Source organism: Dermacentor albipictus, chromosome 9 (assembly GCF_038994185.2).
Source record: "Dermacentor albipictus isolate Rhodes 1998 colony chromosome 9, USDA_Dalb.pri_finalv2, whole genome shotgun sequence".
Lineage (NCBI taxonomy): Eukaryota > Metazoa > Arthropoda > Arachnida > Ixodida > Ixodidae > Dermacentor > Dermacentor albipictus.
Window position 1 is genome coordinate 89,561,172 of NC_091829.1, and position 16,704 is coordinate 89,577,875.

At 45.1% G+C, this 16,704-nt stretch overlaps 1 long non-coding RNA gene across 1 annotated transcript; it reads right to left on the reverse strand.

The window, feature by feature from the left end:
• Positions 1-12,318: 12,318 nt before the first annotated feature.
• On the reverse strand, positions 12,319-16,302 carry LOC135908947 (uncharacterized). The gene is made up of 4 exons (XR_010566509.1): positions 16,183-16,302; positions 14,972-15,055; positions 14,810-14,902; positions 12,319-12,661 (listed from the first exon to the last, which is right to left on the reverse strand). It is a non-coding gene; the product is annotated as an uncharacterized lncRNA (long non-coding RNA).
• Between the last annotated feature and the right edge of the window lie 402 nt (positions 16,303-16,704).

The window sequence follows — 16,704 nt, forward strand, 5'->3', positions numbered from 1 at the left end:
GCGCCTACGACAGGAAGTTGAGGAACCAGGTGAGTGACTGTGACCTCTTTAACTGACGAAAAGTTATGAAACCGAGCATGCATACACATTTAGTGAAGTGGGACGAAAGGAATCTTAACAAGGTGCATGGCGAACACCACACCGCTACCCCACACATTTCTTGGTAGATTATTTCGCTCATTTCCAAGTCAATACACGGGGCTACACTTTTCCCACCTAATCGCCTTTCTTAAGCGGGAAGTCAGTACCGTCTGTAACAAATACCGTTCTACATTCCAGACCTGTCCCTCTCGACGTGCGTCTGTATTGCAGCGGGAGGCTACCAGCCGGCACGAAGACCTCATCTCGTGTCACAATTTCGCGCCGTGTGACGGCTCCTCGCCAACTTGTTTCGCAAGACATCTCAAGAATTCTGAAAACGTAACGCAGCTCTTGCGTTGGGACAGGCGAGGGAATCCTCAAATAGGTGAGGAAAGTAACTCGCCATGATCCAAGTTTCCGCCGGTGCGAAGCTCATCACCGGCCTTGCTCATACCGCGTAGAAAGCGGTATTCGAAATATTAGACGCTGCCCAATACCTCGGCCTGGACGCGGTCCAAGCGGAACTGATATTAGAAGCTTATTGCGATCGGCTTGTCCAGAGAGTTACGTTCTTCTCCGACGTGGACGAATGGACGCCGAACGAACACCGACAGAAGGAGAGCGTGCAGTACTCGCGTGAACCCCGGCTCGCCTGCTGCCTCGCGGTGGCGTCGAAAGTGCTGCTTGAATTTTTCGCGAAATATCATGAGGTGTACGGTGCAAACCTCGTGGCCAAGCCAACGACGCTCTTTCGGCTCCTGTCGTAGACTCTTGCTCACTTGAAGATGATGCGATGGTCTCTCTGCGAGGACGGCCGCTACGAGTCTCTGCTGGAGAAAGATGACGCTGCAGATATCAGCACACACTGCCAGCTGCAGACGCTCAAGCTTGATACCGTCTACGTGGGCTTCGTAGCGACGCCGTTGACAGCCGACTTTTTGAGCATCTCCAACAGATGCGACGACCAGCAGCGCCCCTGTATCCATGCCATACGTAAGGACGCCGTAAGGGAGCCGATAACAAAAGCTTGTACGAAGTTAACGACGGTCAGGCCCGGTCTGCACAGCTCCCGTGGCCCTTGCGAACGGGCACGTCCACCCACGACCAGCCTCTGCGCCGAAATTTCGTGCAGCTGTGTCCGTCCCGACGACTGCCTGGAGCAGAGGGCGTTGCTTCAGGGATTGTGCCACGCGGTCGTCGCCGGGGAAGTCGACTCGGAAGCTGCCTGCCTCTTCCTCGAAGGCACAACGGAGCCGGAGAGCTGGTGCGGTTAGCCTCGCCAACTTAGCGAGCTGCGGTGGCTCTCTCTCCCACAAGGTTAGCCGTCAATCGCCGTCAGCAATATAACGAGGCTGAAAGGAAGGCTGGACAAACGAGCCGGGTGGACACGTGGGCGATGTCAATACAACGTATGTTGAAGCTATATAGATATGATCACATGGCTCAGGATTTTGCATATCAGCAAGCTAATCACGATCACACTCTGCTAGCGCTAGGAGCATCACCCATGGGCACAGCAGGCTAGTCATGACAGCGGTCACTCACTGGAAAAAGCAAAGAATAAGGCAGATTCGAGTTTAAAAGCACCAAGAACCGACACACTTAAAAGGACGTCTTGTTGGGCGAGTTGGTCACAATTCATCTTGGCTACTAGGCGCGAAAACACACACGACACAAGGAAGGAGACGGGACAGGCGCTCTGTCCCGTCTCCTTCCTTGTGTCGTGTGTGTTTTAGTGCCTAGTAGCCAAGACACACGAACGGTACACGGAAGTCATTAGGCCTAATGGTTTACAGCTCGCTGCGACATCTGTGCCCGTTTCAACTCAGTCATTATCCATTCGGAAGCAGCGAATTGCCGTAGTTTGTATTGTCCGAGCGGAACCTTAACGAATAAGCGAAAAAAATATCTGGTACTTCCCCTTTGAAGTCATCATAGGCTTGCTTCTCAAGCTCTTCGCGGTGTAAGTGTGTTTACCGATAAGGACCACATTTCGGGGGATTTTGTTTCTTTTGCCAAATTACAGTACAAGCGATGACTGTGATACAAGCAACTCTAGCAACAGTGACTATGTAAAAATAAATTCACATTTCCAGGGAAGGACTGCCGTCTAATAGCCAAATGCGTTCACAGGAGAAGCCAGATTTGAGTCTGTTTTTCTGTGGATATTGCCATAAATTTCAAACGTTCTGTCTTTGCCTACGGCTTGAAGTGATTGATGCCGTCTGAAGCCATTGAGAGCACCAGAAAGTACATGGTTCAGACTGAAAACTCTGGCTGTTTCTACTGTTTTATTCCTTAAGTTTATTTGTAAATTTGGCGCACACGTTGCCTAATGCGTTTGTAGAACGACCACCGAACTTTTTTATTCACTCAAAGGTGTAACACTGAAGTAAAAAAGTAAAAAAAACAAAATTGTGTCAAATTTAATGATAGGTTTAGTACCAGGGACCAAGGAGACACAACAAAACCAAGCAGAGAATTAAAAAAAATTACGCATCATGAGGTAACGTTACATTCTGTGGATTCGGCTGTCAGAGTTTCTTCGTTTTTTCTTGTGATTTTCGCTCCTCAAACAGCATCTGTGAAACAAGAGTAGTGAACCATTCAGATAATGTTGGTTTCCTCTTTTAGAAAAGCCTGGACTGTGTTGTTCACTGGTCTATGTAGCGGCACAAATACAAGCAAAGAATAGAAAGGTGGCCACACTTACAGCCGCATGACAGAACTGTAGCGAACAGCTTAATAAAGTTTTTCTCGAATCTGGACAAAAGTGTGGCACCACCCAATAGCAATTGCTAGTGAAACGACTACACGTAGTTTATAGTCATTAAGGCGAATATATTACAGCGTATAAGCGTAATATAGCGTAATATAGCGTAATACAGCGTAAAGCCTGGCGTACCAGGCTTTCATGCGAAGATGTTAAACAATACTTAAAAATCACCTGTGGCTGATAGAGCGATTAGAATCCGTGAGCTTGTCTACTCGAAGCGGTCAACATTTCTCGCCCGAGAAATCGAAATGCCTAATCGAGTAAATACCGAAATATCACTAAATATATTTACATTTATATTGGCGGTATATTTGCCAATTGCGAATTTCATCCAGTGAGCTTGAAAGGCATATGGGCTTGGAGCAAATAACAAGGATGGCGCGTTGTCCAGATATGTGCAGTCGAACTTAAGGTGAAAAATACACTCTTGCCACACCTATTTTTTTACAATACCGTCATATTATGCATAGAAACAAAAGCGATTTGGGCATCCATAACTTTGTTCGCCATGGTATATTATGAAACTGCTGGGATTTTGGACAGTCGTTCTTTGTAAAGTTGGTGCAGCTTGCAAAATCACCAGCTGCAATTAGTAAATATCAATATGTGCCACAAAGTAATTATTCACAAGTTCCATTAGTAATTTCTTTTTTTCTTATCTATTGATTTAGTACATACTGGATACCCTTCGCTCCAGTTGGAGGGGCAATAGAATGCGTGCAAAGAATAGCGAACAAATCAAGAACAAGGAGGTATAACATATATTTTTGTCAGTGTTTGTAAACCATTTTTCCAGTCCTATAATTTTCGGGAAAAAAACTAAATTTAGACGTATCACTCCGAGCATAATAGGGATTTGCGAGGCACGATGATACTGTGTTGTGTGCCGTGTTATTGCAGGCCTTATGTAAACGAGTCATATAATTTCAGGCTTCTTGTTGAGAAGGAAGGAAAGAAATTTTTTGGAGTAGGTACAGAACATTTAACCATAATTTCAGAGGGAGAGTCCAGCCTTGCGAAATTTTGAAATATAAACCTAACTGCCTTTATATTTATTCAAGATGTGTTATATTTGACTTTGTATAAGGATGCAATTATACACATGCATAGTGTACCTTTGGTGGAATAAATAAAAAATAACATAGTAATTTTACACTAAAAGGGACATTCCTCAGATTGTGCCTCAGGAAACCACAGAAAGCAGAACAAATATAATGTGCATGTTCCACGAGAAAGTGGAAGTCAAAGTAACATGTAAGTATTTTTAGTTGTTAGTCTACAACTACAACGTTAGGTAGTGCAATAGGCATGTAGTTTGCTCGTGCAGATAATGCCCGCCTGTTTGTGAAATCCTGCTCAAAGCTTAGAAATGTGCTATCTCGGGGCAGGTGATCTTTAAAAATAGGCTGAAGCATTCGCTGCAAACCCGGTATAGTCAGGCGCTAATCCTTTAGCTCATACTGTCCCTTGTGACGTACATAAGGAATAAGGCTGGCAGACGTGAAACAGGAAGTCGTGATAAAATATAGCTATACGCAAGGATAAAAAGTTGGCGGTACCTAAACCGACCAATAACTACCTTTAGCGCTTAGTATGACCCGTTGAATTATCATCTTGAACCACTAAAATCGTGCCGAGAGCTTTTTGGCTGAACATATTACATTAAGCTGGGAGAAAGTTGATCAGAAAAAAAAAATACGACTACCAAGAGTGCGTACAAGAAACACACGGGTGCGACTAATTGGGCCACTGAGGTACGAATCTCTTTGCAATTTGTTGGGAGGAGCCTCACGTACATGCTCGCGCGAGCGAACGTGATTGGCGCGCAGAAAAGCACGTACGTGAGGCTCCTCGCAAGGGCTTGCACATAAAAAAAAACCGAAAATAACAGAAAAAGCTAAAATGTTCAAAAACTACGCATTAGCAGCCATATAACACGGTGTGTTTTTTTCTAAGGGTTAAAACTTGGTTTATTCAAGACTAAGCTGATATAAAAAAAATGGCTGTGGCTTAGCTAAGGTTAAGCCCAGGATGCGAAGCGTACTAGCCTTTATTTTAGTTGTTGAACCACTGCTTAGCCTGGTTAACTGCTGTATCTTGGCTATATTTGGTTCGGCTAGACGAAGAAACAACTGATGCGTTACTCTGCTTCGCCTTCAAGAGTGGAACGCGACAGTATTCCCGTTGACCCGCCAAGGGGTGTAAGACAATGGGCTACGGCGCAGCGACTACGCACCCCACATTGGACGCGGTGCGCGTCGAGCAACGCAGCGTTCGGCGCGGCAACGAAATGTGCGCCTGAGCAAGCGACGCACGCCTGAGCCTTAGAAACAGCTCGTTTATAAGGCAACACCGCATTCACTAGAGGCGCTTTTGTACCGCTTTGAAGCATCGTACTCGTGGCTCAGAGGTAGCGTCTCCGTCTCACACTCCGGAGACCCTGGTTCGATTCCCACCCAGCCCATCTTGCAAGAGTTGAGCCAAAGCCACCTAGAAACAAGCGCAGCTGCTTATATACCGCCGCGACGCCGCGAGTTGGAGCCCCGTTTCTCCTCTGTCGTGACTTCACGGTGTCACGTGGTATGGCATGGGGTCAAAGGTCATTGAAGGCGACACCGCCGCGCCTGAGGAGCTGGGTTGAGCTCTCGTAATATGCTTCGCATAAAAAAAAGTTCGGCATGATTGCGGTTGGAAAATACCGAGCTACGCTGTGCATGGTACGGATGACAAAGGAGCAAGTCCAACTGAACGGCATCGAGGTAAATACGAGTGTGAACGAAAGCGCAGCATTCACGGTTATGTATGGAACGGATGTAATCGAGGTCGGACGTCACCCACTGTCAGAGGAGCCGCAGTCTTAGGGCAAGCGCGCTCATGCTATGTTACAGAAGCTCCAATGATTCCCTGGGATTCCTACGTAAATTTCTCTTTTTATCCCAACGGTCACTGAGAAAATACAAAAGGTGATCAAACAATATTTACGTAAAACGTTCGCAGCGTATGCCTTTGTACGGAAATCTTCGTTTTCCCCATTGAATATTGAGAGTCTTGTCTTTTTTTATTTGCAAAGTATATTTCGGAATCCACCACGGAGTTTTATCGCACACTGAGATGTGACATCGTAACCATCTTACCGTTAAACGCATTATAGTAAACCTGGGCGAAAGAAAAGCGACAACCACAAAGGCGCCGTCATATTGCTACCTTCGGTGTTTTGTCAAGCTAAACAAGACGAAAACACCTTGCGAAAACTAGCATTTACACAAGCACGTTCGAATGGGCAATGTGCTTATAGCCAAGCCAACGGGAGGGATCCGCGGCACTATGAGAAAGCAGGTGGGGTTTCCAAAGACAAGAACGCTTGCAAACTCCTGATCTTCACCATTACATTACGCTCGAGGAAACTAGGTTAATTTTTTATTGTCATAGCGTTAAGGGCCCCGTGGTCGCAGAAAATTAGGCCTCGGCGTTTGACGCTTCGCGGCGCGCGTCCAGTTTCGACGGCCCTTTCTGGAATAATCCTTCCGAATCTCTCATACCTAACCACGCAAAGCCAGCAACGCAGGCCCTCCGTGCAAGTTTTTAACGTAATTGAATTCTCAAGGTAAAATGCCCAAGAAAAATTGTAAAGTGCCACTTGCATTCAATGTACAGACGTGACGGCGTCGGATTATTTTTTTTTTGAATATTAGGGAAAACGTAAATGTGTCACGCGCAAACTCAAACACTAACCACTTTTCACGTGGTAGTGTTGTCCGCGAGTAGAAGACAAACCTCGAACGATAGCTGGAAAACTTTCTGTGGCAATGAAGGGAAAGCTATGGGCGCGCGGCTGCTGCACATGCGTTTTCGCACTAAGGAATGCGGCAGTGCTTGACAGTGTTTTAGTCTACTGGGAGGAGATGCTAAATCGACGGAGCTTCCACGTGCGGCGGTTTCACGATTTCCCAGACGCGGAAGGAAAAGGCCGCAATATAAGTAAACCTTCACGCTCAGTGGTGTGTTCCGTATTATTTAACTGTCGCTAATAAGGTCTCCATGTTTTCTCTTCCTTCGCCTAAACGTACGTGTATTACAACGCGGGACACTACTCGGAAGCGCTCTCAATTGCGCACGCTTTCCCTCCATAGCTATACGTTCATAGGAACAGAACGTTGCCCACAAGTATACTAGGACTGGCGCGGCCCCTTCGGTTCCTCGCACACCATCAAAAAATAATAAAATAAAACAGCCACACTACACTCGCCTTAGCGTATAGCACGCCGCCAGCGTTTGCTGGTAAACATTGCGGTCACATAAGCTGCGGTTAACAGGAAGCGTAAGAAACATTCAGCGATGTTTTTATGCTATCCCGTACCCCTCATAAAGGCGAAGCTTGAGTGTCCACCTAATTTCATAAATGTTAAGGCGGCCGTTTCTACTACGCGGAGGTAACTGCACCTTCATTTCATGCCAACCAATAACTACTTTTTTATTTTTAATACTTTGTATAAACATACTTTCCCGATTTGTACATCGCTACACATCACACCGCAGCGCATCTAACACTAGAGCGAAAGAGACAGCCTTTTTCACAATAAAATATTCAGTATATTTATTCACGGAGTTTACTAATCAGGACGAAGTAAGCGAAAATACGCGTTCCCGATTTTGATAACACTTACGTATTTACGAAAGAAGCCATTTGATCACGCTCGGCTGCACCCGACCACCGTAAGAATGACACTTTGGGCACACTGCTTAGTAGAGTCATAGACTTCACGTCTCGCTAATTTCAGATAATTCTGAACACTCAGCTAGTCTCGAACAACGCGAAACTTAAGCTAAGATTTCTCGTGCGCTTGCCAGCGCGTGCTCTCTCCTGGGTGCTCCTTCCTATAAGCCTTGGCAGAAACCGCTTCGTATTGCTAACGCCTGAGGCCTAACCTAACCTTACGTGAGGCCTCCTTACAGCGCAGGACCGATGGAGGAAGCAAGCGTACTCTGAAAGCTCCCATCACCCGTCCTCACGTAAGGAGCGGTTGCCGCATGCCTGGGTTCGAGATTATCTCTTAAAAGCTTTACGCGAACACCATTATTCAATAAAAAATGTTGTATCGTCGCACAATCCTTAAATTGAAGAGCTAATATAGAGAAGCGTGGACGCTTTCTTCTAGTTTTGTTTACTAAACTTTAAAGAAGTTGCGCATTACAGTGCAAAACTTGTGCTCCATCAACGCTGGCACGTCGGCGTCGTGCAACGCCTAGCAACGCCTAGCAACGCTTTCATGCCGCACGCGTGACTGAAACGAACTTGCCTGGCAAGACGTACCGTGCTCGCGCTTCTCCGCAGGTGGGCGACAGCGCGCATGCGCAAGCAAAGGTCACGTGGCCAAGCAGTGAGTTGAAGCGTTCGTTCAGGGCTAGGAGCGGCGTAAGGACGCATGAAGGTAGCTTTGGAGCTACCTTATGCTGAGGAAGCACTAAGGAAGCCTTCACCAAGGGCCCCTCAGTAAGGAAGCTTTCAGAGTGACATAAGGTAGCCTCACCGCAATGAGGGCTTCCTTACTGAGGTAAAGGAAGATTTCATTGTTTGGCCCTGAAACTGCGCACTTTAGACGTCACTGCTATCTGTCGGTCAAGTTGGCGCATGTCAAAGCCTGTTCGCACCGTGTAGCGTAGACTAGCGTAGCCAGATTTGAGCACATCTACTCGAACTCGTCCTCCAGCACTGTCGCGCACATACGAGACATTGTGCACTACAGTTAGCCACTACAGCTGCATGTACCTGCGTCGGCTCCGTAATGTCGCTACCCGAGTTGGCGCGGGGTGCTGGCACGAATCCTCTCTCTCGATTACAGAGGTCAACCGTGTGCTCTGATTGGTGTCCGTGGGTGACGTGGATATATATGAAAGGCGGGCTGGAAACTTGATTGAGCGCCAACATCTGAATGGAACCGTTTGTATGATTGCCGAGTTGCACACCTTCCAGGTGCGACGCCTTCATGTTCGAATCTCTGTTACCTTAGGAGCCCTTTCAAGGCGAGTCCATAGTGCGGCATCTATGGCTAAGCCGTTGTGCGTGCTGCCAACGTACTCACACAGGCAAGCATAACGACTACACTACGCTCGACCCTCGGCAGTTGCGCACTGGCCGTAGCGATTATGGATGAAGAAACAGGGTTGCTCGTGCCAATTTCTGCGATAAAACAGGCTCGTGTTGCTATCGGGCACACAAGCACAGGAAACAAAAGAGATACCGTGACCACAACAATGGGTTTAGGGACAGCTTCGGAATTTTCCCCGTCACAGGTGTCAAAATCAAAAGTAGCGGCATCTGCGTGAACATCAAAAATCAAGCTTAATCTGCGTGTCACGGTCACGTTCACACGATGGGACGTTGTGGGCAGTATATCCCTCCCCTGTAACCTTGCAAGGCATTGAAGAAAGAGCGGGGGAACCATGCAGAGGATCAGAAGCGATCGCTAATTGCCCAAAACCGTCTTCTATTGAACCAATTGCAGTATTTTTTTTTGCTCCTAAGTATCTCTCCAATATAATATTTAACTTCAAGTAAATGTCCCGACATCAAAATTAACGTTTGTAGAACCCATAGGTAGCTTCGGCACCAGCAAGCTCTTGCAGCACTTCCTGCTTTTTAGGGCGCAAAATTAATCGTAGTTTGATTATGCAAGCATAAATCAACAAAAATACGGTTACTATGCTTCGTATTAGGTTGGAGAAAGAGATGCGCCTAGAGGCCATGGGTGTTTGCGCTAACAGATAAACTGAAAAAAAAGAGAAGTCTCGCACTGTGAATGAATTTACCTTTCCGAAGTCGGTCCCGTGACCAAGAACTTTATCCCCAAGTTACTAGTTTTTTTTATTGTATTATACAGGCGCTAGGTGGCATGCCAGAAGAAAAGGAGCCATACGTCAAACACCATGAATGTTGTTAAATAGAGCATGCTATAGTTACCGCAACTGCACTTAGTTGAGTCGGTTCATCTTGATGCTCAATGCCTCAGCCCTTTTTTCGCAAAGTGTAAATGGCTAGTGCTTTCTTTAAACAAACATTTGCAGTCATTCAGTGATAGTTCTGCTGCGTGAATTTTTTAGCATAGCCCATCGTGCTGCTTTCTGGTACCTACCAGTTTTCGTTCTTCTTCTTTTTCCTAAGTGAAATAGACACTCCGGAGGATCGGTCGTGAGAAAACTGTTAATAATACAGCTTTCGCCTGGCAGCCGCCGTGTTCTTCCTCTGCCGGCTTTCATGTACGGGTCGGGCGCATGTGTCTCGTGCCTCGTGCTGCTCAATTAGAAGACGAAGCAGAATGTAAAAAAGGTAGACTTATGGCTCCTGTCATCTGAACGTTTCTGACGTCTCTCGCTCTTTGACTCGCACAATGTTTTCGTGTACCTAATGTCAGTCCCTATAACGTGGTGGGCCCGACGTAATTGTAAGGCGATCGGGATTTCAAAGCAAGGCTGCGAACAAGAGTCCGGCTACACTCTTAGCACGGTAACCTTTACTAAAGGGGTACATTCTCACAGATTTGTGCACCTTTAACTTATAAGTTACAAATCAACCTTTACAAATTTAACTTCTATTAAAGGTAAGAAAGCGTGCACCTCAACTAGAGGTTACAACACTTTAACCTCTAGTATAGGCATACAGTATTGAGTGTCTTTGCCTAAATATAAAGGTTACTTTTACAATATACCGGTTGAACGATTAAAATGTTCACACAATGCGGCTTGCAGGAGGTCCCAGATGGACACCGTGCTGCGCATGCTCCGTATATAGAGCCGGTGTCGCCTAGCAACGGGGACGCGGCTCTTCTTTCTGCGGTATGTTTCATAAAAGCCCGTTGCTCTGCGCATGCTCCGCCAAGGCAGTTGTCGCCTAGGAACAAAGGTGCGTCTCTTCCTTCTTTCGCGCTTCTTTCTGCTTGCGCCTCTTTCTTGCGCGCTTCTTTCCGCGGCCGGATTAAGCAGTCTACAACCGGGCGCGGAGAAATGTGAGCCTTCGCGGAGGAAGCCCCTCGGCCAGTCCTTTCCGGACGCTGCCTTTACATGCGCTTGCGCTTCGAAATAGTTCACGTGTCCACCTCGTGCGGTTTTCGGAACAAAGGGTGTCGCTGTGTCTCTCTGAACCTAAGTAAGAAAAAAGAAAAAAAAAGAAACATTGCGTTTTGCAGGCAACTTAGACCTTACGCATACCGCAACATCTCTTGTTTGGCCTAAAAAATATTAAGGCAAAATGCAGCCTACTACCCCAAAAAGTACAACAAAGGTGACCGCGGGAGCCAGAGAAATTTCTTTACTTTTGAATAGTATATTGTAAGTGACAGACTCATTTTTTTGGACTACAGTTCTGTAGCTGCTAATCAATAAATGAGGCAAATTTTCGCTTTGCCAACGACAAGTGTTCAGACTTTTGGCTCACGCTGTTGCGGTTTTTATCCTCCTGCACATGCGTTTGTGTTTACTCGGTGGATTGTTCCTAAGGTATCATCTAGCACGCGAAAATGAAAAAAAAAAATGAATTTCAGCTCACTGATTCTACTTTTTTAATTTTTGCATGCTGAATGATACCCTTGGTACAATCCACACAGTAAACGCAAATGCATGCGCAGGAGAAAAACACAGCACGGGTAAAGGGCCTGAACACTTGCCGTTATTCATAAGCAAAGCAAAAATTTGCTTCATTTATTGCTAATAGCTACACAATTGTACCCAAAAACAGTATGCGTCTGTCACTTGCTATGCCATTCGTAAGTGGAGATCTGTACTCCCGCACTCCTCCTTGTTGTGCTTTGTGATAGCTAGATAATTTTTTGACTAGATATCATTGCAGTCGAAGAGATGTTACGGCTTGCGTAAGTTGCCAGCAAAACGCAGTTTTTTCTTTTCTTTTTTTTTTGCTTAGGCTGAGAGAGACACAGGGACACCCTTTCCTGTGGAAACTACACGAGGTGGACAGGTGAACTATTTCGAAGCGCAACCACGTGTAATGACAATGTCCAAAAAGGACTGGCCGAGTGGCGTCCTCCGCGAGGGCTCACGTTTCTCCGGGCATGGTTGTCGGCTGCTTAATCCGACCGCGAAAAGAAGCGCGCAAGAAAGAAGAGGCGCAAGCAGAGAGAACCGCAAAAGAAGGAAATGACGCACCTCTGTTGTTTGGCGGCAGCCGACTCGGTGCACCATGCGGAGATTTGGCCTTTCTGGAACAAAACCCAAGGTGGCGCCTCCCCGTTGCTAGGCCGCACCGGGCTCGTCGGACCATGTAAAGAGCGGGGCCCACATGAAATTCTCTGAAAAAAAAAAGGAACGCTCAACTGAATGTGGTGTCAAAAGTTTACTTTCATTTAAATCACTTAAATCGTTGTATTTCAGCCAACGAAGGGCTACCATGATACTACTATACTGTATCCCTTGGGATTTCTGACGAAATCAAACTCCCCGTGCGGCACCTTTTGAGCAAATATGTAACGGTAATGTTCTCAAAAATACAGTTCAAAACACAATTTGAACGCCTGAGGAGGAGGCGCCGTTAGCTTGTATAAATAATCTGAGTATAAATTGACAGTTCCACAGGCAGTATAAGGCTAACTTCAGAATGCAACATCTTTATTTGAAAATACAACATAGAATACACCAGAAGTACAGCAGGCCTTGCTGGCACATGACTAGATCTGAAAATTCAACAGAATACTATCACTTGCATCATAACACAGGAATTTTTAAAATCATATCACCGTGTTTCAGCCATGCATGTCGTCAATAACTTCGTGTTAACTGTCCATGTAAAAACTTGTACTGCTGTCAGGAAGCAAGAAAACAAGGCAAATATTAGTATATGAGATTGAAGGAACAAAAACTGGACACTTGTGTTCAGATCCACATTGGACACTACATAAAAAAAGCTTTACACATCAATGTGCAGCATTAGAGCAGGTCAATAAAGACGTTGCCAATGCAATGTAGCCGATGCAAAGAATATACAAAGTATTGGCTATAGGTGAACCTAAAAAAGAAGACTGGACCACAAGGCCATGCATGCATGCAGCCCATCTATACCTGAGCAACGTTTCCTTAGTGTTAGCATTGACCACCACTGGCATCAAAAGACAACTTGTTGCTCTTACAAACATCAGACAAAGCTTAACCAGGAGATGTGCGAAGTGCTGGCTTGTGGGCCAAATGACAAAAGGCTGGAAGTGGTGATGCTTACAGCATAGTGAACTCTCAGTTTAGATCCTTTTGACAATGCAAACGTGAACATTTTTTATTAAAATTACTACATGACACATTTTACTGTCTAGCTAACAATGTCAAGGATGGGATTCAAACTTCTTGAATGCACTACCTATTTAAAATAAATATTGAAAAAGGTCATTTGGGCACTGCTATGCAGAGTACTGCACAATTACGCTATCATCTAGAGGCTAGCAGTTAGAATAACTCAGTGACAAAGAAAGGCCGCCATAATTCACATTGCACGAATTTAAGAATTTTGAGCAGCTAAATAAAATACTTGTGCACAATACTAAATGCCACTTGCATGAATGGATGTATTACCTCAGTAATTTTCAATAAAACAGTTATAGAAAGGCATGCAACTGTAATGCACAAAATGATGCATCTGTTCACCACCTCCTGGCAACAAGTGAACATTAATGCAAGGTGAAAATTGTTAACTAGACTTTGAATCAAATCACATTCTTTTTCTTCAGAAGAGCAAAGAAACACTTCAATCTGTTATTTATGAGCCCTCTAGGCACAACATTGCTGGGAAGCACAAGTTTCTGCATCAGCGCCAGGCATGGTGCAAATGCATATCGATAATCGAGATTCTTGATGTAGTAGGTTAAAATACAATAAATTACAGCTAGTTCCAGGCTGCCGTTCGAGACCCAAATTATTTCTTGCCTGCTGCCAGCATAAACACACGTTTGTTCGCTGCATGTGTAGACGTGGGGAGCTGCAATCTGGATATCACCACTGGGCAGTGGAGCCTACAAGGACACTTAGAACCTATAAACATTCGCCTATCAAACATTAAATATGCACAGCATAATGTGAACTGACGAAGTAAAATTTATCAAAAACGTGCAGTACTGCAGATGCAGAGCACAACTCAACCCGAAAGAGCCCAACCATTCTACATCAAGGAAAATTAGAACTGGCTCACCTTTAGCTCTCATTAAAGCATGCAGGAAAAAGCAATGAAATGTTATTTTACCGAAAGTAATCAGTATAATACCAATTTTCGTTTGTTTGCTCAACTATATACAACTGAAATCTCACTAAAGGATACTACTGTTTAGCGCGTAATTATGCCCTGTTCCCACAAGATACGCATTAACGAGATTTCACCAGGTAAATTGGTGCAGCATCGCACACTTCATGAGCTGGCTGTGTGCACGTTCCGTCCGGCAGGATGTCTCTTACGGTTTTTGCTTACCTCACCTTTATTAACTTTGAAATGCAATAAATCACATTTAAATTAAATTGTTCAATATAAATTAACAATTTCGTCTAATTTCATTAATTTGCTCCTTCTCTACATTCTGTGCCTTCATGTGTTAATTATCGTGCAGTCTAGCTAAACGGAAGTAGTGAATAAAAAATAGCACCAAAATACTACCATACCTCAATTTAAGCGCATATAAAGTATGAGCAATGCCTCCATCCTTAGTATTATTTCAGGGGAAGAAAATCTAAGGCGACAACATTAAATCGTGTAACGATGCTCCGCTCGACTCGCACCACTGACCAATACAAATGATAATGCTACAATATAAGTACTGAACAGGAACGGAGATGTGAGTAAAAGTAATCACAAGGTGAATGCAGAGAGCTTTCTGGACGATATGTGAAAAGTTTACAAATGAGTGTAATATTTAGTATCGTTACATTTGAGATGTTTTCCTTATGAACTAGTAAATTATATTTCACATCACATACCTTGGCCGCATTCAGTATCGCGGATCTCTTTGTCCATGGCAACCACTGGGCTGTCAAGTGGGGGCTCTTGCACATGGGACTACGGTGCGGAGTCTGGAACAAACAAGTGAAAACAAAGCACCCAATAAAACCAATTCTTTCCTGTATGCGCTATGCATTTACCTTTAGAGCAGCCAGGTTGTGATTCTTGCACAGGCATTCAGGCCGATTCATTTTCTATGGAGGCACCAACTGGGACAGTCCTCTCTAAAGCAAAAAAAAAAGAAAAAGAATATATATAGATCCCACGCACTGTGGGAATCGATGCAAGCAAAGCTTTCTGTGCTGTTTGCGTTCAGTGGCAATATTTGGCGGTGATGTTGACGGCCTACGACAGTCGTGATGCGATGTTAAATGTTACCTTACGTGCACCACTTGTGTTTGCCTACGTAGTACACCAAACAGCGAGGCGTGTTTGCTCGAGGCATTGTTGTGCGCCATTGTTCGTATGCTGCAAGCAATTTAGCACTGCCATTCTTCACACGGGCGCATGGCATCGTGGCTGAAATGTTTATTTGCTCGACAGCCGCTTGCGTGTTGTCGTCTTGACGCTGCGTGTTGTCGTCTTGACGCTGCGGTACTGAGTGCAGCTTTGCGTCTGCACGCCTGCATCAGTTGTCATCATGTACAAACTTGCAGGGTGTTTATTTTTCAGAAATAGCAGAAACGTGCCGTTTCATTCTTAAACTAACATTTTTACAGTTTCTCCGCAACTGTTGCCATGTCTAGTAGCGACTCTTCTTTTATTTAGGCGACCCCAAATGAAGCATGCTTTCTGGTGGCGTCTTTCCATTCTTCCACATCATACTATGTATGCAAGGCGCCACGAGCGAATATCAACTATTATTCATCCGTTTGGTCAGGGCGTTGGCTTTACAAATTCTCTGTATTATCTTTCCATTGACTATCTCCCCTCTGGAAATTTGCACGTGAGTACAAAAGCGCTGCAGCTTCTACAATGCTTATACCGCAGGCTAACGCGTAATTACAGCGCTCCAGAGGTAATTGTGTCGATGGCCGAGGAGTTTCAGAGGACGTTGTGACGACTAAAGAACTCCAGAGGGCATTGTGGCGACGCCCGCGCAGTTCTTGCTGGAAAGGGCTCACAGACGTCACTCCCGCGTCCCTACTATGTACAAGTACAATGTAATTTCTCGTACACTGCGTACATTATGTACATTACGTACTCAACCACTCCCCGACGCCGCGTGCAGGTCAGCGACAGCAGCAGCAGTGGAAAAGCCGAAGGAAGAGGCAAAAAAAGCTTCGGTTTAAAATATTTGATACACTAGGCAATCAAAAAAGCTTTGGCCAACATTCCACATTATACTAACCATATTGCACTGAGGAGACTAGATGTGCAAGCTTCCACAGTTTCATGTGACACTGAGGCCTCGAACAGCGGTGCCTGGCACATTGCATTGCACCTTTGCCTCGGCTGCATTTTTCGTTTCTGAAATTATAGACGCAACGAAACGACATCATTAGTGTTCACAAAGTAATGCAGAGCGCATTGCAGAGCTGTAGGCAAAAAAAAAAAAAGACGCGTACATAAGCAAAATTCGTGCGAAAGCTATACAACATGTATTCTCTGAAACAACGCTGTATATAATTATACATCATTGTGCGAAATTGGAATGCAAGTTGTAAGAGAAGGGGTGACGTTGCGGTAAAAAGAGAATTGTGTATTCTTCGCAGTTAGTAAATGCTAACCACCGATTCTTATATTAAATTACTGGCCCGTTTGACTAAAAGAAAATAAAAAAAACACGCATTTTTACCCAGAAAGCGAAGCACTAATAGCGTTAGCAAAGCATTAGACCACTACTCAAACTAAGGTACGTAGTTTTACCTGC